The sequence below is a fragment of the Sturnira hondurensis genome, unplaced genomic scaffold (genome assembly GCF_014824575.4).
Source record: "Sturnira hondurensis isolate 20B ecotype Veracruz unplaced genomic scaffold, ASM1482457v3 Scaffold0002638, whole genome shotgun sequence".
Lineage (NCBI taxonomy): Eukaryota > Metazoa > Chordata > Mammalia > Chiroptera > Phyllostomidae > Sturnira > Sturnira hondurensis.
In genome coordinates, this window is record NW_028075269.1 from 1642185 (window position 1) to 1661794 (window position 19610).

A 19610-nucleotide genomic window follows, 5' to 3' on the forward strand; every position below is an offset into this window, starting at 1 on the left:
ACCACTTATTTCTTAATGAGATTCTAAATTTGTGGCTTAATTAAAATATTAGAGAAAATTGGATTTTTCAAAAGTGACAAGATGCTAAAAACACCCTTTGCACTTAATTTCAGTAGCACGTGTGCTGTAGACTGATAGCATTTTTACATGGCTTCCTCGAGTTTGTTAGAATCTTTAATGAAAAATATTTCTCTTGTCAGTCTCCCTATCCAACACAGACACAGACACCCACACCTGTAACACCCACCAAAGCAGAAATTTGGTAGCATTTTTAATGTAATGTTATAATAGATGAACACACTTTAACATGGTATGGTATTTATATGTACTGGTCTTTAGCTTGATTGTCTATAATGGTTAAAGGACAATTTTCCAATGAATACTAGTAATACATACACAGCAATTTTGTGAGCATTTTTTGCTATTATATGATATTATTGACAGTTTAGGTCAAACCACCTTTGCTTTTATGATGAGGTATGAAGGCTTAATTAGCAACTGACTTCTGTCAGCCTGCCTAACCTTGCAGGAAATGTGTAATAAAGTCCATTATTTTAGTGGAAAGTTTATAGGTTTTCAAAAACAAATGATTTAAGGCTGAACAGTTTGGAATTAATACATTTTATCTTGTGAGTTCTCATTTATTTTTAACGGTATTTTTGTAATTGTGTAGTGTTCTCTTTATGTTCTAGCAGCACTGTGTTAGCATGTCATTTTAAGCTCCATAAAGACATAAACAAGCGCTTTTTTTAATAATCCTAGGTATATAGTAAATGAGTTTTCATATTGCCTTTTATAGAACAAATCAGTTGTTCACCTTAAAAATGAAAATATTTAAGATAGTTTTTTTAATCAAATTACATGCTCATTTAACCTGATGTGTACAGATTTCCACCTGATACATCATCATCTCTTAAAGCAATCATTTTTATATGTTAATTTTAGCATTATATTTTCTTTCATTCTACCTCTCAGCATGCATTAGAATAATGACTGGTACAGCAGTGTTCAGTTTGCATAAACTTTCATAAATATATTTGTTTTTAAACCTTAGTTAACAAAAGAGTGTTATTTTAGCTAGGCATTTTTCTTTTGTTGCAGTTGTCAAAGATGAACTGATGGAATAAATGAAAAAGCAGATTTAAATTTTTTTCCTAAGACTTTTTAAAGTTAATTTTTTAATAACAGTTGACATAGAACATATATTAGTTTCAGGTGTGTACAACGTAGTGATTAGACATTTATGTAACTTACAAATAGCACGCTTTTTATATTTGTATTTAAAAACCTCTTAATAAGTTCACCTACATAATTTAAAGACTATTACTTTGGATTTTGACAATATCCATAAATATGAGTGCGGTGGTATTTGAGAGTTATTTAATTTTCATTGTAATGTTGAAATTCTTTATATTAATATAAAATGTATACTAACAGATATTTCAGTTTGCTAAACAAATACGAAACACTGACTGTGTGACCAGTACTTGTCTGAAGTCTATGAACAGCCATGCATACACATCCCCAGTCTGGGCGCCTATGGAAGCAACCAGTTACTGTTTCTCTTTCACATCGGTGTCTCTTTCTTTCCCTTCCTCTCTCTAAAAGCAATGAAAAAATGTTCTTGGGTGAGGATTTCAAAAAAAACCAAAAAAGTTCCCTGGCTTGGTGTGACTCAGTGGGTTGAGCACCAGCCTGTGAACCTAGACACTGCCTGTTCGATTCCCAGTCAGGACACATGCCTGGGTTGCAGGCCAGGCCCCCAGTTGGGGGCATGCAAGAGGCACATTGATATTTCTCTCCTTTTTTTCTCCCTCCCTCTCCCTCTCTCTGAAAGTAAATAAATAATTTAAAAACAAACCCAGAAAACCTATTTCTGTCTTGAAAAGGCACTTAATTGAAAGGAGATAGGTGCTAAGAACATTTCAGTAGGAATATAAAGATACAAATAGAGATGTGGACAGGGTGGTCTGGGACTGCAGCACAGAAAATAAGTATAGTTGGTCATTAAATTTTACAGCCATTATTCCATAAGGAAAAAAGAAAACTTTGTTCTTCACACCTTAAAAAAAGATTTTGTTTTTAAACAAAGAAGCCTACTCTGTTTGCAAAGATGAAAAGATTGAAGGGGAAAACTAAGTATGGTAGTCATTTAATAAGTTCACTTTTACATAATTTCAGTTTAACTATTTTGAATTCACTGTTCTTCTGTAGTCCTTCTGCTGTTAGCATAGACAATAAACATTTTTATTTTAAATACTACATTTTTTTAGTTCCAGTATGACAGACCTAGGTAGGCCTAGGAAGAATGGAAAATTACCAGATGGGAAAACTGTACCGTGGGAAACTGTAGCCTGGGAAAATGCCTGCCTGGGAAATGGCCTTCGGACCCTACCTAGGGGTCCACCTAAGACTAGGGTCTGGGGTTGGCCTATCCAGCATAACAGGATGCGGCTTTAACTTAGCCCGACAAGATGTATTAAGAACAAAGGTCAGCAGAAATGGCACTGGGCAACCAGCTCCAGCCAATCAGACTCTGACACCCTAACCGGGTACCCTTTGTGGGGTTTTGTCTTAAAAACCCTGCCCTAAGAACAACTGAATGAGTGCAAACCTCCCTCGATTGGTCCCACTTTCCTTCTTATTTCTTGCTAATAAACCCTGCTCCTTAGCTCACTGTGTCCATCCGTCAACTTTCTTGAGTGACTCAGACCTAACACAGTACTTATGTTTTCCTTTTGTTAATCATTTTTAACCAGTTTGATCAATTTTTTAAAAATCTAAATTCCTTAACATTTATAATCATTTTTCAGGGTCTATTTGTGAATTCCCTGAGCCATCTGTGAGGCTACTTCTATGGCTTTTTTCTTTTACTTATGGATAATATTTTTTGTTCTCATATTTTGTGATTTTATATTTTATAGTAGACATTGTATAAAAGGATAGTACAAATTATAGTAGATTATATTTTCCCCTACAAGAGCCTCCATTTACCTGCCAGGAGCTAGGATGAGGAGCTGGTTCTTTTATCCAGTGTGGAGTTGAGTTGGGTCAGGGCTTTGTCCCACTGTTGTCCCTCAGTTTCCAGAGTCTTGAGCTCTGGGTCAGGCCTCTTCCTCCTGCCGATTTCCTGGGAACAGCATCAAAATAAATCTGAATTCAGGGAGGAAGACAAAGTGAAGATTTTATGAGGTTTGGGAGATCTGCTTTTCAGTGGGTCTCTCAATGTGGAGCAGGGGGTTAGAGGGAGAGGAAAGGTCCTGATCTGGACTTGGCATGGTTCGTTGTCTAGTTGAGAATTGGGCGACACTGTGAAGGTTGGGTTTCAGAGTGAAACTTAAAGAGTAAACAGTCTAGTTGAGTCATCTGGTCTTGAGAAGATGCATTTACTCTCAGGATTGGTTGGAAAGTCTCTTGTTCATGTAAATAGGTTTTCTTGAGGTGCCTGGAGCAGAGAGTCTTATCTTCTTGGGCAAGAGTTTCTGGAATAACAGAGTCCAATACCAATGTGATATTAATGGTGATGGTAAACTGTGTAGTTGCAGATAGTTTTAGCTTTGGGATCTAAGCCGTGAAAGAAAACCTCTCTTCCTGCTTTGAAGCACAGCTGCCAGCTTCATCCGCATCCTCCGTTTGCAGAGAGGACCAGCTCTACCTTTCAGGCTTCTCTGAATTCCTGTGCACCGTCACTAGCCCAGACCTGGCCGTACAAAATCCACGGGTTCTCCTTGTTCTGGCAAAGTTCCTGTGTTTCTGGCTTTTCCTTTTTTCCACCGACGGACCCAGCATTGGCTAAATGCCCTCAGATAATGAAAGCCGCTCTTTCTGTCTGCTCAGTGAAGGGGGCATCCCTGAAAATAGTTTGTTTAAATTTCTTTGTTTCCAAGGCTCTTCAGTGGTTTTAATGAGAAATAGGATTGTCTAGTTTATCCAGAGTTTTCTTTTTGTTGCATCAGAGCAGTGGTCTTTTGCAGACCTCTACATACTAACTAGAAATAGGAACCATTTTTAAAGTTAATAAAATAAAAATAAACAAAAGTTATCAGTGAGAAAGTAATAAATTGTATGTTACCTCCCAATTCTCATTTGAGTTTTTTCTTGTTTTTCCAAATGATATATGTACTTGATAAATGCTCAAAGTATAAATTTATCTTTGGATGGAGTTAAAAACAAGTCTTTGAGTTACTGTTTTCTAAGGCTAATGCAGATGTTGTTAAGAGAAACTTTTAAATGTTGACAATTCAAAGTTTAGTGATTCCTTACTCATAGTACTCCCTGCTTTCATTTTACTTTTTAATTAAGCTTTAAATTTTTCTAATAGCTTAAGAAAAAATCAAGATGAGCCAATTTCTTTACAATAGTGTTCTTTAAATTTTCTTTCAAGGCTTTTGGAAAATCTCTGTCAGTAGAAACCTACTAATTCCAAACTTATTCTTGAGTATTAACTCAGTTCTTAGTAATTTGGGGTGTAGATTGACCTAATTTTGACCTTGCACAGCTAATCAGCTAAAGAAACTAATTATTAAAACACATCTGTGCTGCTTAGAAATAGTAAGACTTGTCTTGAACTTGCATCATAGATTTTAGTGGGACATCTGGTATATATTTTAATAGACTTCATTAAGTAAATTTTATGTCTTGAGAGGGAAGAGCATTCTAATTATGTGATTCCATCTTGACAGTCAGTTTTCGTTTTCTCCTTATATGAATGACCATATGATCTAGAGTATGGTTCTGAACTTTCTTCTTTTGTCTGAAACCTGACCCTTTGTAGTTAGGCTTAGATGGTGGTAGAATTCTTAAATACCTTCATTTATTCCCAGGAACTGTTTTTTTGAGTTGCATTTCGTGCTAAGAGCTGCAGTCATTGGGAATATAGTAACCAGCCAGACAGTTCTTCTGTTCAAGAGGCGTTAATGGGGAGCCATGTTAAAATTTGCCTTAGGGATATTGGGTAAACCAAAGAGTTATTGAGAATTTGATTTCATGTGATAGAAGCGATATATCTGTATAAGAAGATATCCCATACTTTGTAGAGATGTAAACTGAAGTTTATAGAGGAGAAATGACATGTCAGGCATTGCTTCAAAATAGCCCAGGAAAAGGGGAGGTGGTTGGGGGGCAAGGAGAAGGGAGAGTATGTGAAGTAAATGTAGAAGATACTGGTTAACTGTTGAATATAGGTGATAGGTACCCAGAGGTTTTATACTTGCATCTGTGTTTGAAATTTTCCATACTTGAATTTTGTAAAGAATCATACTAGTGAAAGTACAGTATTCTAAGAAATGTGTAAGAGTGATGAGGCAAAGGTACTGCATTGAAATAAGTGATTTCTGTACAACTGACCTTACCTGCTAGAGCTGCCGCATGCCTACCCTGTGGCTTTACCGTCTCACTTAAGTCTTTAAGCAATAGAAATGTGTTCCCATGTTCACCAAGAAGATATGAACAAGAATGTCCATGGCAGCCCCCAAACTGGAAACAAGCAAAACATTTATCAGTAGTAGAATGGATAAATAATGATACATTTATGGAGTAGTATACATCAGTGAAAAAAGATGCTCTTCATTATATCTACAACATAAATGAATGTCCTGAACAGAATATTCATTTAAAAAGCAAAAAAAAAAAAAAAAAAAAGATGTAGAAAAGTTTCTATATTTAAAATTTTAAAACAAGCTAAACTAAATGGTGGTAGATATCAGAATAGTGGTTTCACTTTGAGGGAGGACTTAATTATTGGAGGGGGCAAATAAAGCTCTGGGGTCCTGAGAATGGTCTCTCTGTTGATCAGGTAGTAGTTGAGTGTTCATTTTGTGACAGTTCACTGAGCTGTATCTCAGCAATTTGCTCACTTTTATACATGTGTGTTGTAGATTTTATACTTGTATACTTCAATAAAACATTTAAAAATATACAATGATCAATGATCGTCACATTGGCTAAAAGAGATATCTAAGTATTTTTTGCATGTTTGTGATATGTCAATTAAAAGGTTCATCAAAATCAAATAAAGGATATCTGGTGGTCAGAAGCTTGATGAGTAAGGGAATTAAAAGAAGCCCAGCATGACTGGAACAAGTAGACTATAGTGTTTAAAGAAGGTGGAACACTGTCCCGAGAGATCATTTAGTACCTCATGCTATTTGCTCTTTTTCTGAGATGAGTGGGAAAAAATTGAAGTTTTTAAAGCCAAGAGTGATGTGATCTGAAGGATACTTTGGAAAAATCATGACTACAATGTGGAGAACAAATGTGAGACCGGAGTGGATGTGCAGAGCCAGTGATAGGCTATGATAGTAGCTCAGGTGAGAAACAGTGATGACTCCCACAAAGGTAGTTTTAATGGAGATGGAGAAATGACCTGAAAAGAAAGTAAAATTGATAGGGCTTGAGGGGAGATTAGGTAGTGGGGTTGTGGGAAAGAGTTAACAGTGGTAACTCCAGGGTTTCCTGATTTTATAATTTGATGCAGTGGTGTTATGACAAAGTATGACAAAGAAAACTGGAAGAAGAACAGGTTTAAAGGTGAGAATCAGAAGAAGCTCAATTATTGTGTTGGATTTGAAATGTCTTTGGGATAATGCAAGTAGTGATAGCCAGCACAGAATTGGAATCCTCTTCTGTGGCCTGTCTTTCCAAGTCCGACTTGTGATGTATTTGGTCCAGGTGTGATATATACAGTAGAATCAAGAATATTTGTAGGAGGACATTTTTTAATATTCCCCAAATAAGGCAACACTGTTTAACAAAGCATTTTAGGCAATCATAAAATATATAAATCACTCTTGAACTGCAATGTATTTTTTAAACATTTTTATTTATTTATCTTTAGATAGGAAGGGAAGGAGAGAAGTATCAATGTATGGTTGCCTCTCGTGAGTCCCCTGCTGGGAACTGGCCTGCAACCCAGGCATGTGCCCCGACTGGGAATCGAACCTCAATGCTCTGGTTCGCAGGCCCGTGCTCAATCCACTGAGCTACACCAGCTAGGGCTGGACTGCAATGTATTTTTTAACCTCTGCTACTTCTTGAGGTTAATGGGTTCTAAAAGCTTTTTATTAAAAAGCGTGTCCAATGGAATAGCATCATGTGCAAATATAATGTAATCCAAATTAACTATTCATGTAATAAAAGAAGAGTCAATGAGAGGAATTATGGTCTAAATAGTGCGGATGATTCTACCCTACATTTTATTTAGCAAATACATGCCCATCTGGGGAACACATGAGTTGGAAAATACATCTGCCATCCTTTCAGTTATGATCAGCTTTTAAGTATTTCTTGAGTATGAGCCTCTTGCTGGACTGCATACGATTCTTGTCTCTAGAAGGATGTATTTTTAATACAACGTGCCATCTACTTCACCTGGAGCCCAGCCAAAGAAACAGTGATTTGTGTCATTGCCAGAAGAACTGGTTGTATTGAATTTAATGGGGGATGTTAGTCTGCAATTCAAAACCTTATTAAAGGAATTTTTTCCAGAGGAATTTTGACTATCTGAGGTTTATGTGACTTATCTTCTACATAGTATATGACTGTATGATAAAAGGATGCTTTGTTTCATATTCAGAGGGATTCCATCTAGTCCTGATATTTTTTAGATTTGATTTAGATGTACTGCCTATAAAAGTTTAGATACTTCCAATTGATCCTCTCTTATCCTTTCATTCTTCCCTACCAGAGAGTTTAGCCTTCTAATCTAGACTTCAGAGGATTTTAACCTTTGTAAAATCTGCATTTCTTCACCTCCTTTTCTATGTTTAATTGCCATCCTATCTACTTTTGTACTCTCTCCTTGGAAACATAGCATTAATAAAATCTTAATATTTAAAAATATATGTTTCCCACCTTCTGTTAACTTTGATGTACATGTTCATTAAATAATGGAAGGAATCACCTGTTTTATTAAACTGTTATTTAAAACTACTCAGAGAAAATGCAAGAGTAGGTTTAAATGAGGAACCTTGAAGTTGAATAAAATAACTTGTGCTTAAGAGTCAATAGAGATTCCGATGCTTGATTCTCTTTGGAAAGCTATGCTGTAGAAAGCCCCTCTGAATCCGACTGAGTTATGTCATAAAAGGACTTGAATATCAGATTGTTCAAAAGTACAATTTAAGTGGAATGTTGAAATTCTTAAGCTACATTTACAGTCATAATGTAATTCTCTTAGGTAGAGGCTTATGCTTGAAATCAGCAATGCCAAGGGTCAGAATATTTATGAGAGAAATAATCACACTCAAGCAGGACTGAAATACTTATCTCACACACAGCAATAAGCATAAAAATGGTTTCTTTATCAAATAATCAATAGGAGTAGACTCTTGATTAGAGATGTCAGGGGAGTTTCCCTGGACTTATCTCAGAGGCTGCCAATTAGAATTATTAGGTTGTGATAATAAATGAGTTTGACCAGGTATTTTCCTCTTTGATTCAGGCAGTGTTCCCTGGTGTAATGACCTCTAAGGAAGTAATCTTCCCAGTTCAGATTCCCTTTGACTTACGCTCTGGCAGAAACCATCATACATGTTCCCCCGTTCAGAGCTCTCAAAATCCCGAAGTGCCTGATGTTTCCAGATGTCTGATATATCTGTGTGTTCAGAGGGAGGATCAGCCCTCAGAGAGAGACGAGTCGACAACTGGAAAAGTAAATTTTGTTATATATACACTACATGGCCCATAAGTTAATGTTTACCAAAACTAGTTCAGTTTTGCTCTTTTCTAGAAGACTGAATGAGGAAAGGACCAGTTTTGAAATAGAAGGGAGTTTTCTGAACATGTTTAAAATCAAAGAGGAAAGTTTAAACACTAATGATGTAGCACTATGATTGAAAGCTTTAGATTTAATGGGCCAAGTTCACAAGTATGACTTTACAGATGTTTGGTTTCTCTGAACTCCAAATTATTTATGTGAAAAGTGGAGATATGGTACCAGTCCTTACCTCCTGGGTATTATTTTGAGTGCTAACTGCCATAATACGTAAAAGCATTTAGCACTGTTCCTGGCACCTAGAAAATGCTCATAAAATGATCCAATTAATCTTACCATTCACTTTTCTATCTTTCCTTAAAGAAAGGGTTGTTTATTTTTAACTCATTCATTGCTTATGAGAGTTTAGGATTGTGTGGATTCACACTGATGGATTTACTTATTCCATCAGGATTGAACTGACTTTTTTTTTATTTGGCAAAAGTATTCAATGAAAACTCTGACCTGTTCGTGTACCTGAATATTTAATGTAGTAGAGAAATGAGACCTCCTTTCAAAATGCTGCATTTATGCAAATCTGCTGTTTCTCAAAGCAGAATCACTTACTTTCTGCCTACAGTGTTGCAGAGTCATGTTTTTAGTTTCTAGGTGACTAAGAGAATGACGTGACTACTACAAAACACCCCCCCTTTTTTTTAACAACTGGAATATCCTGGCTGTCCCAGAGGCTACATCATAGTGTTCAGTCTGAGTTTTCTCTTCTCACCCTCATTCTTTCATTCGGCATCCAACCATGTGATATGGGGCGGGTCGAACCGAGAATTACGAGAGCCCTGGTTTGCATTCCTCCCCACAGGACAAAAGGGCTGCACCCTAGTCCCTTAGCTGCTTCCTCTGAACTGGTAAATGCCTTTAGGGCAAAGGCAGGCCCAAATGTCAGTCTCCCTCTTCGGATCCTTCTCTGAGTCTTGGCTTGGTGATGCTTTAATTTCTCTCTCTGATACCTTCAAACATATAGTATTTTATATTTTGTTAGCTCTTATAGTTGCTGTCAACAAAGGGGTCACATATTTTATCCAGTCCACCACTACAGGAGCCAGAGTCTTCACTCCACTGTTTTTTCCTCCCTGTAGTCCCCTGCCTATAACATTCTTCCCCACTCTCTAACTATCTTCTTCATTTGTTGAGTCGCAGTTTAAATCTTGCTGCCTCTGACCAGCCTTCCCTAATTCCACCACATAGATTCTAATATATCCATTAAATATCCCTGCACTCCCTGTAGTAACACTCACCATACTCATGATGCTTTTCAGCGTCCTTTGTTCAATGGTAGATTCCTGTAGGCCCTTCAGGGCAGTCTTACCATATCCGTTTTTGCCTCCATACCCTCACTGTCTAAGTGAAACGCTTGAGCTTTCTACCTGAACAGTGAAAACAGCTGTTCACTAGAAGTAAATAATAGTGAAAATTAATCTGTGCTCCTAGAAATCACAGTGGTAGTGAGATAACAATGTCAGTGAGGACGTGGAGAAAAGAGAACCCCTGTGCACTGTTGCTGGGATTGTAATTGGTGCAGCCGCTGTGGAAAAGAGTATGGAGGTTCCTCAGAAAACTGGAGATAGAACGACCTTATGATCCAGCAATCCCACTCTGGATATACACCCAAAGGAAATTGAAACAAGGTCTGAAAAGACTTTCGCACTCCATGTTCATCGTAGTGTGACAGCCAAGATATGGAACCTAAGTGTCCACCGCCAGATGAGTGGATAAAGATGTGGCATACATGTGCAGTGGAATACTATTCAGCCATAAAAAGAAAGAAGTCCTGCCAGTTGTGACAACAAGGGTGGACCTTGAAGACATTATGCTGAGTGAAATGAGTCAGACAAAGAAAGACAAACACTGCATGCTATGTGGAATCTAAAAAAACATGGAAACCAAGAGTAAAATGGAGGTTACCAGTGGCTGGGGGAATGGGAAGACAAACTTCAAGTTATAAGTTGAATAAGTCATGAGGATTTAGTATATATCATGGTGATTATAGTTAATAATACTATATTACATACTTGAAAGTTGCTAAAGGAATAGATCTTAAATGTTCTCATTACAACAAGACTGATAATTAATGTGATTCTGATGGTGGAGTCATCTAACAATGTGGTGGTAATCATTTGGCAATGTATAAGTGTATCAAATCAACACATTGAGCACCGTAAATTTACACAACGTTGTATGTCAATTATATCTCAGTGAAACTGGAAGTAGAAGGAATCAGGCTAGTAGACCTTGGTGAGGAAGGTGCCTAGTAGGACTAGCTAAGTGCATAGGGGGATTACTAGCATGCTAGATACGCTGTTTCTTGATTTGAGTGCTGGTTTCACAGCTGCATTCTTTTTGAAAATTCATCATGATACGTACTTATGTATAACATTTCTGCATGTACATTACACTTTACAAGGTTCTTTTAGAGTGAAAATATTGATAAGTCTCAGTAAATATTTCATGTGTAAAACAATATCTTGTCTTTATAGCTAGGAAGAAATGTAGAACAGGTAGGGCATGTAAGGTATCAATTTATGAAATGTTAAAATTAAAGTGTTTTGGACTTGTGTTTTGAACTCTGAAGAGGTGATTTGTTATGCTCCCTAAAATCACTATAATTAGAAATTTTGAAATTACAAGGGAGCGACCCAAGTAAATTTTAAAAAAGAGTTCTATTCATAACCAGGAATATTTCAAGTATTTCAAAAATTGATTACATTGAGTTTTTCCATAAGAATGCCTTTCAAAATTTTTAGACTCGTCTGTTTTGCTACTTCCGTATTTCTAGGTCTATTTCTAAACTGCTCAATTTGGCAAAGTCTCTTGAGAAGTGTATGGCATTTAAGGTGTATTGTTCCCTAGAGAAATTATGAAAGAAACAAAAGATGCACATTTTCTCTTGGGATAAAATAGAAAATTAATTGGAGAAGGAGGAATCCATTATTTAAGATATAGTTAATATTGGGAGGAGGTCAGAGTATATAATTTTCATATTTGCTGGTTATGTTTTCTTAGTTTTAATAGCAGAGCGCATGCTTTTTGTAGCAGCTTGTCTGGCTTTTGTTTGTATTTTCATCTGGTTGGTTTTTATACAGTGATGTAAACTATAATAAATCTTTTTCATGCATTATCTTCTTATTCTTTTTTACTTGCTTTAAACTCAGCAGTTGGCTTTTGGATTCCATATTAAGATTTTGAAAGAAATGCTCCAACAAGAAACGAATTGTATTTTTGTTATAGTGATCCTGCTGCATGGATTACAAGCGCTCTGCCTCCATGCTTGGGTAAACTCCATCAAAAGCACATTATCCTCCTACTTCTGTGGACAGCTGCCTAATTGTATCTGCTGTAACCACACGCTGTTGGAACATGATACCACTGAAGAACAGAAATGATAAATTACTCCCTGCAGGTGATAGTGATAATGGTAATTTTTAATTTTCTTCCTCATAAGGTCTAGCCTGATCTTATTTCATTGGCTGCCATTCTGCTAGGTACACACATGATACATCCTCTTTAAAGAAATACTCGTTGCACTGAAATACACGAGAAAGTGATTTATTTTTATTTCAAGTCATTGTTCTTCGAATGAGCATGTATAAAATGGATGGTGTCTACCTTTTTATATGTGGGATAAACAGACAAATCATGGTGTAGAGCATTTTTAAATGATTCAGTTTACAAACGCTGTGGATTAGTTTCTTTTGTGAAATTTAGAGACAAGCAGCTCATTCATAAACTGTATTCTCATACTTAGGAATATTTAAGATGCACAATAAAGTTACATGCCCCTATTATTTTCCTGTGTACTTCAAAGTAATTGTGAAGGATTGCCACCGTATTATAAGCATAATCAAACTATTCCAGAACTTTACTGCATGCATGTGTTTTCCTTTCATTCTGTTTTATTGTGTCATCATCAGTGTTCTTATTACCACTCATTCTGTCTTCTCTCAGCCTAAAGGGACTAAAATTTTTCTGACTATGGTTTAATGCAGTGAAATTTTATTTATTTAATTGTGATCTTTGCAGATTAACTCAGCTCCTACAGATATTTGATTTTAATGCTTACTCTTTTCCTGAGCATTTGTTCCCTTTGCCCCTGACAAGATATATTTGTGGAAATAAAGAGGAATTTATTCTGGGGTCAGGTTTTCTAATGTAGCTGATCTTTTTTAAGCACATGTCAAGTTCTGCTGCAGTTAATTATTACCATTGTCTGTTAGTCTTCATTTTCAATTTCCAACGCTTGACTTTTCTTACATATGAATGGCTTTTATAAAGAAAGGGCAAGTTCATTGAAATTAATGTTTAAAAGATCTAGAGACACCTTGTTAAAGTGATGGCATGATGGAAACAACGTAGTGGAACTGTATCTGGAAAAAAGTGACATGTTTATATTCTGTAGCAAAATACTTTTGTCTGCAAATCAGCAGATATATTTGGTTATATGGCTTTGCAGAAATAGAAACCCTAGTCATAGGTCAATTGGTTTATGGGACTGTGTTTCAAATTTAAGGGTTTTTTTTCTTTTTCTCCTAATTTCTATTTTAATTACTAAGGATCACTTACACACACACACACACAAAATCCTTTTTATTTGAGTGCCGTTGTAGGCTTTGTTTGTGTTTGAGAATAATTGCCCATTTTTAAACCAGAAGTTCTTTTTGGTTTTTCAGAGTAAGAGTTTCTGCTTGCTCAGTTATGTGAATACTAACTGATGGATAGATTATCTGCATGTAATTCATAATCCCCCATGAATTTCTTCCCAGCATTCTTCATGTCTGCCTAATGTGTGCTGTGGAACTGATGTTGATATTACCCTCAACCAGACGTCATTAGAAGGGTAAATCTGCGTGAGGAGCTGAAGATACACTATGGTGCACTTCAAAAGGGACTATACAACAGACATGATTTCAGATTTCTCTTTGTCACAGATCCCTGCCAGCTTCTTTTTCCCGAAATTAATTACATCTTTTCTATTTTATTTATTTGTCTTGAGACTTATAAACTGCTTTTTGGTTACTCCAAACTACCCAGTTTTTTTTTCACCTATTTTTGGAGGTCTGGGGGAGGGGAGGCTCAGTTTCTTCGATTTTTTTAAACTAAATTTTGTGGATAGTTGAATTCGGGGATCGGAGAATGGTTTTAAAATATCTTTGTGTTCTCAGATCTTTTTATTTTTTAATTTCATTGTAAACTCAGGTGCCAGCCTCTCTTCTTCATTAAAACCTATCATTATAAATTCTATAGTCTATCATTATAAATTCTACACTAGTTCTATTATATTAATATTGCTATTCTGTTTTCTAGCAGAGCTGAATATATGTTTCACTTGGTGTATGTTATACATTTCAGGTCACATTTTCTGATGATGTTATACGAGCTTGTTTTAAACCTGAATTTGTTGTTTTCACAAAAAGTTTTGTTGGCTTACTGGGATTTTTTTCTGCCTTTTTTTTTTTTGTGGTTGTTGTTGGTAACATAGAATATTAGGAGTACAGAAAACGTATGGGTACCTTAAAGAAAAATTATAAAGTAAACCCCTTCCGATGAAACCCATTTACTAAAATCTTTATAAGTCTTCTTAATGTTTTACTATAGTTGGGTAATTTCTAATTACTGTGATTATTCCATATATGTCTTTACCTCTCCAGTTTCTTCTTTTTCCTTTTTGCATTTGCTAATCTCTTTATTGAAAAAAATGTTTTGTGTATAAATACTAGTTGGGGAAAACTCGTCATACTTCTTTTCATTTAGTTTCTCCTACATGTTAGACACTGCCCTAGCCCCTGGGGTTACAGAGATGACCGATTTGGGGAACTAACTCAAAGGAACTAAAGGAACTAATTCAAAGGCAACGGTTGACTTGAGTGCCTTCAGGCAATATGATAGATCATTTAATTCAAGTAGTATTAAAGATAATTTATCACAGAAGCTGTGAATTTATGAGAAATACAAATTATAGGTAAGCATAAATAGGAACATTCCAAAAAAAAGAATATGGCTATTCCAAATCTATCATCTACTTTCAGTAGCTTAGTAATTAATTATCTGTATATTTGTATAATATATAATGTATCCATAATATACATTATTATTTTTTTCATTTAATAGTACATCATGACTTTTTCCAGATCAATAAATATTTTCTACACAATTAATTTTGATGGCCAAATGGTATTCCATTATATGGAGGTATTATAATTTATTATAATATGGTCACTAGTTGTTGAAAATTTGAGCTAAAATTTACAATTTATGGCTAAATCTTTGCAAGCTTACATAATAATTTCCATAGAATACTTTTTAGAATACCTGGATCACTGAGTATGTACATTATGTAAGTATTTTAATTGAATACCTAACATATACTTACAAAGTAGGGAAGTACAGAAATCTTAAGTGTAGTATGATAAAATTGTCCAAAGTGAATACCCACCGTGTACCCAGCACTCAGCTTAAGAAACAGATTATACCTGCACACCAGGAGTCCACCATGTAACCCCTTCCCGTCACTGCCCCTACGCAGGGGTAATTACTATACTGACTTACACCTCTGTAAGTTTTGCTGTTTTCGAAAAGTCTGTATGTAAATGGAATTATGTGATGTATACTTTTAATGGAATTATGGCATGTATACTAGTGCATGTTTGACTTTTCTCTGATACAGATGTTTTTTCTTTTGATACACGTTGCTACGTTCTCTCTAGAAAGGTTATTTCAGTTTGTTTTCCCACTATGAATGCCACATTTTTTCACTAAGTTGTGGACATTATCATTTAAGAAAACATTTTCTGCAAGGAAAATTATATCTAGTTGTTTTAATTACTTGTTTTCTCCAAGTGAAACATCCTTTTTACTGTTTATGAATCATTTGAGTTTTCTCTTATAAGTTTCTTTTGACACATTGTTTTCTTACTAACATGTAGAAAGAACAAGTGACCCTTTGTTTTATATATATTACAGGTGTTCTCAGATTTGCTGCCTTTTAATTTTGATACTAAAATTTTAGATTTCATGTATATTGTCTGTCTGTGTGTGGCATTTAAAAAGCCCTCTTCAATTCCAGTTTTTGTAAACACTTAATATGTTGGTGAATTTTACTCTTCCTCCCTCTGACCCTCCCGCCCACTGCACTGGTCTTTATGTGTGCATTCATCGGTAACCCACCGGACGATGCTACAACTCCCCCTTAAACAGTCATCAGTGTTGTAAAGGAATTAAAAAGGAAAAGGTACTCTTTTATGAGACCCAGCTATTTATCACTCCTGTTGTTCTCATATTGTTTTTGATGTTTCCGGTTTCCTTCTATTATGTCTCATCAGCCTGAAGAATGTCCTTTAAAATTTCTTCCGAAAAGTCTGTTGGCAATAGTTATTTTCATTTTCTTCACTTGGAAATGTCTTTATTTCACCTTTATTTCTGAAAGATATTTTTGCTAGATATAGAAAATTCAAGGGTATTTTTCCTGCGCCAATAGCTTTTCTTTTCCATCATGACCTCCAATTATATGTATGTTAGATTTACAGGTCCCTGAGGCTCTATACATTTTATTTAAAATTTTCTCCTTGGTTTTTAAAATTGGACGATTTTTATTGATCTGTCTTCAAATTCACTGATTTTTTTTTCTTGACATCTAATTCTGTAGTGCAACCCAGGGAGTTCTTTTGTTTCAGTTACTGTATTTTTCATTTCTACATATTTTATGTGGTTCTCTTTTTATAGTTTCTATTCTTCTCCTGAGAATTCCTATCTTCTGGTTCATTTCAGTGTGTTTCTGTCATTGTGCACCCTCATAGTTGTGGTTTCGGCTTTCAAGTCTTTGATCGTACAGCATCCGGGTCATCTCAGAGTTGGCATCTCTCGATTGTCTTTTATCTTTGAGAGTTGGTTACATTTCTCTGATTCTCTGTATGTTGAGTAATTTTGGATTTATCCCAGCTGTTGTATATGCTATGCTGTGTTGTGTGGATTCTCGGTAATGTTATCATTGTCCAGGGAACATTCGTGTTTGGTGTTAGCAGGCGGTCTGCCCAGTTAAAGTCAAGATATAAGTTCTGTCGGCAGTGTCTGGGCAGACGGTGGTTCAGATCTGAGTTTTCATTCTTTAAGCATTTGTTACGTTGTTTTGGGCCTCTACTGTGCATATACACTAAAGAAATCAGTCTGAGACTTGTATAGGTTTTTCAAATCTTATTTTAGTTCTCTAAGCTATTACTTGTTGGTTTGGATTTTTCCCACACAAGTTTTTTCAGGGATTAATCCTGGGGCTTGTGTCAGTGATCCAAGTTTGGTTCAGTTCTCTCAGCCTTCGTCATGCTGTTTTTGGTCTCACCAGGGCCATGTAGCTCAGGGGTTTGGCTGAGACTTGTGCAGCTTTATACATAGAATTAGGGGATCCCCTGCTCTGTCTCCTTCTTCCCCATATTTGTTCTATACACTCTTATTTTTTTCAAAGGTGAAAATTATTAGTTCCATCTAAGTTTAGTCATCCAGTTGTTTCATAAAGTGCCTGACTATGTAGTAAGGCTAGCTGTACAAGGTATTTAAGAAACTGAAGACTAGGAAAGGTAATTTAACTAAAATTTATCAAGAACCTGCCATGTAGCAGGCTTGTGCTGGGTAAAGGGCATAAAAATAAAAATTATTCATAGGCTTTACTTAAAAATAAAGTTGTAGAATAGAAATAAAGTTGTATGTAAAAATAAAAAGTTTTATTTTTACTTAAAAATAAAAATAAGTTGTAGTCTGATAGGGCTAACTAACTAAAATATTAGTATAATAAATACTATATCAAAATTCTGTATCATAGCCCTGGCTGGTGTAGCTCAGTGGACTGAGTGCGGGCCTGAGAACCAGACGATCGTGGTTTGATTCCCAGTCAGGGCACATGCCTGGGTTGCAGGCCAGTTCCCAGCAGGGCGCTCATGAGAGGCAACCATACATTGATATTTCTCTCCTTCTCTCCTTCCCTTTCCCTCTAAAGATAACTAAATAAAATCTTTTTAAAAAATTCTGTATCATAGCACATTCACTCAGCAGACCTTGATTGTGTGCAGTGGGCCAGGCACTGCTCTGGGCACCAAGGGTATAGTGGTGGACAAGGTAGAATAAATGGAAAAGAACAATTAAATTGCTCAGTGGAGAGGTATCAGAAAAATCAACTAAAAATGTTATATTTTGGAAATTAAACAACAAAACAAACAAGCAAGCAAGCAAAATATAACCAAAGACACTGAAACAGAGAACAGGCTGACAGTGACCAGAGGGGAGAGGGGAGGGAATTTCAGGGGAAATAAGGGAGGAATTTAGAGGAACCTATATAAAGGATACATGGACAACAACTGAGAAGGGTGGAAATGGGAGGGAGGGGGGAGGAGGGGGGAATTTCAGGGGAAATAAGGGAGGAATTTAGAGGAACCTATATAAAGGATACATGGACAACAACTGAGAAGGGTGGAAATGGGATGGGAGTAATAGACAGAAAACTGTACTTGAAAAATAATTAAATTAAAAAAAAGGAAAAAAGAAAAAAAAAGAAATTATCTCATTAGCTGCATGGTTTTCTGTAATTGTAGCTAAGTACTATATAGCTTTATGATTCTGTTTGACAGAATTATAAATAATATTTTGATTTTCTCTTGGTATCTAAAGTATAATGAATCTGAAGGTTAAATATTGAATTTGGTTTGGATTCAATCCATATTAACCTTACAGATCAATAAAACTTCACATTCTCAACAAAAGCAGCAGTGTCCTGTTTTGAACACTATTTTCTAAGTTTTATTTAATGCCAGTTTTAAAAGCAGATTAAATCAAGCCAGTCCCACTAGTGAGAGAAAAAGGAATGGTATCATTTAAAGTTTAAACAAACAGAAGTGAAAACTATATATTCATCTGAGTATGTTCATTTCGTTTAGAGGCCTTTCTGTACTATCATAGCAACCCTCCAAGTTCCTTTGAAGTTTCTCTCTTGAATATTTCTTAAACATAAATTTTATTTGAGTACTATTACTCATTTTTTTAAAGATTTTATTTATTTACTTATCTTTAGAGGGGAAGGAGAGAGGGAGAGAAACATCAATGTATGGTTGCCTTTCGTGTGTCCCCTGCTGGGGGTTGGCCTGCAGGGAACTGGCCTGCAACCCAGGCATGTGCCCTGACTGGGAATCGAACCGCGATCCTCTGGTTCGCAGGCCCGCGCTCAATCCACTGAGCTACACCAGCCAGGGCCATTTTTTTTTATTTTGAGAAAAAAGTAACATTTAAATATTCCATTGATGTTATTGCAAAAATATTTATAGTAGTTTGCTTTCAAATCAGATGCACAGTATCAGAGGAAATTCAGTGAGCTGTCTTTGTGTAAAAGAGTATGTTTTAATTACTTACTGCTATGTAATAAAACCACCCCAAAACCTAATACCTTGGAGTTGCGGTGATTTAGATCTATTTGTTTATGATCCTGCAGTCTGCACTGGACTTATCTACCAGTGTCTCTGCTGCTGTCTCCTGGGCTCTCGCACCCTGCCGCAGTAGTTTGGAAGCCTGCCCGGAGCCGGAGGGTCCACGGCGGCTTGCCTTCCACGGCAGCGTTGTGGCGGGGGTCTGGGTCAGCTGGGGGTTGCCTGAGCCTCTCCCTCCTCACGGTCCCCCGCCACTCAGTAGTCTGCCATGACCAGTTCTCTAATGAAACATATTGATTATTTTATTAGCCTTGTTACCCTTATTATATTGTTTCTGTGGGACAGGAAAGCCAAATTCTATTACTTTATTTTTACTTAAAACATCCTTTCCAGGAAAAATGGTGACTTGCCCTAGTTTAAGAGGTGTCTGGTCTTTGAAACAGTTTCTT

The 19610-nt window shown here is 36.1% G+C and overlaps 1 protein-coding gene across 3 annotated transcripts in view; it reads left to right on the plus strand.

The window, feature by feature from the left end:
* The window catches only part of PRMT3 (protein arginine methyltransferase 3), a 107302-nt gene that overhangs the window by 70705 nt on the left and 16987 nt on the right, over positions 1-19610 (plus strand). The window lies entirely within an intron of this gene.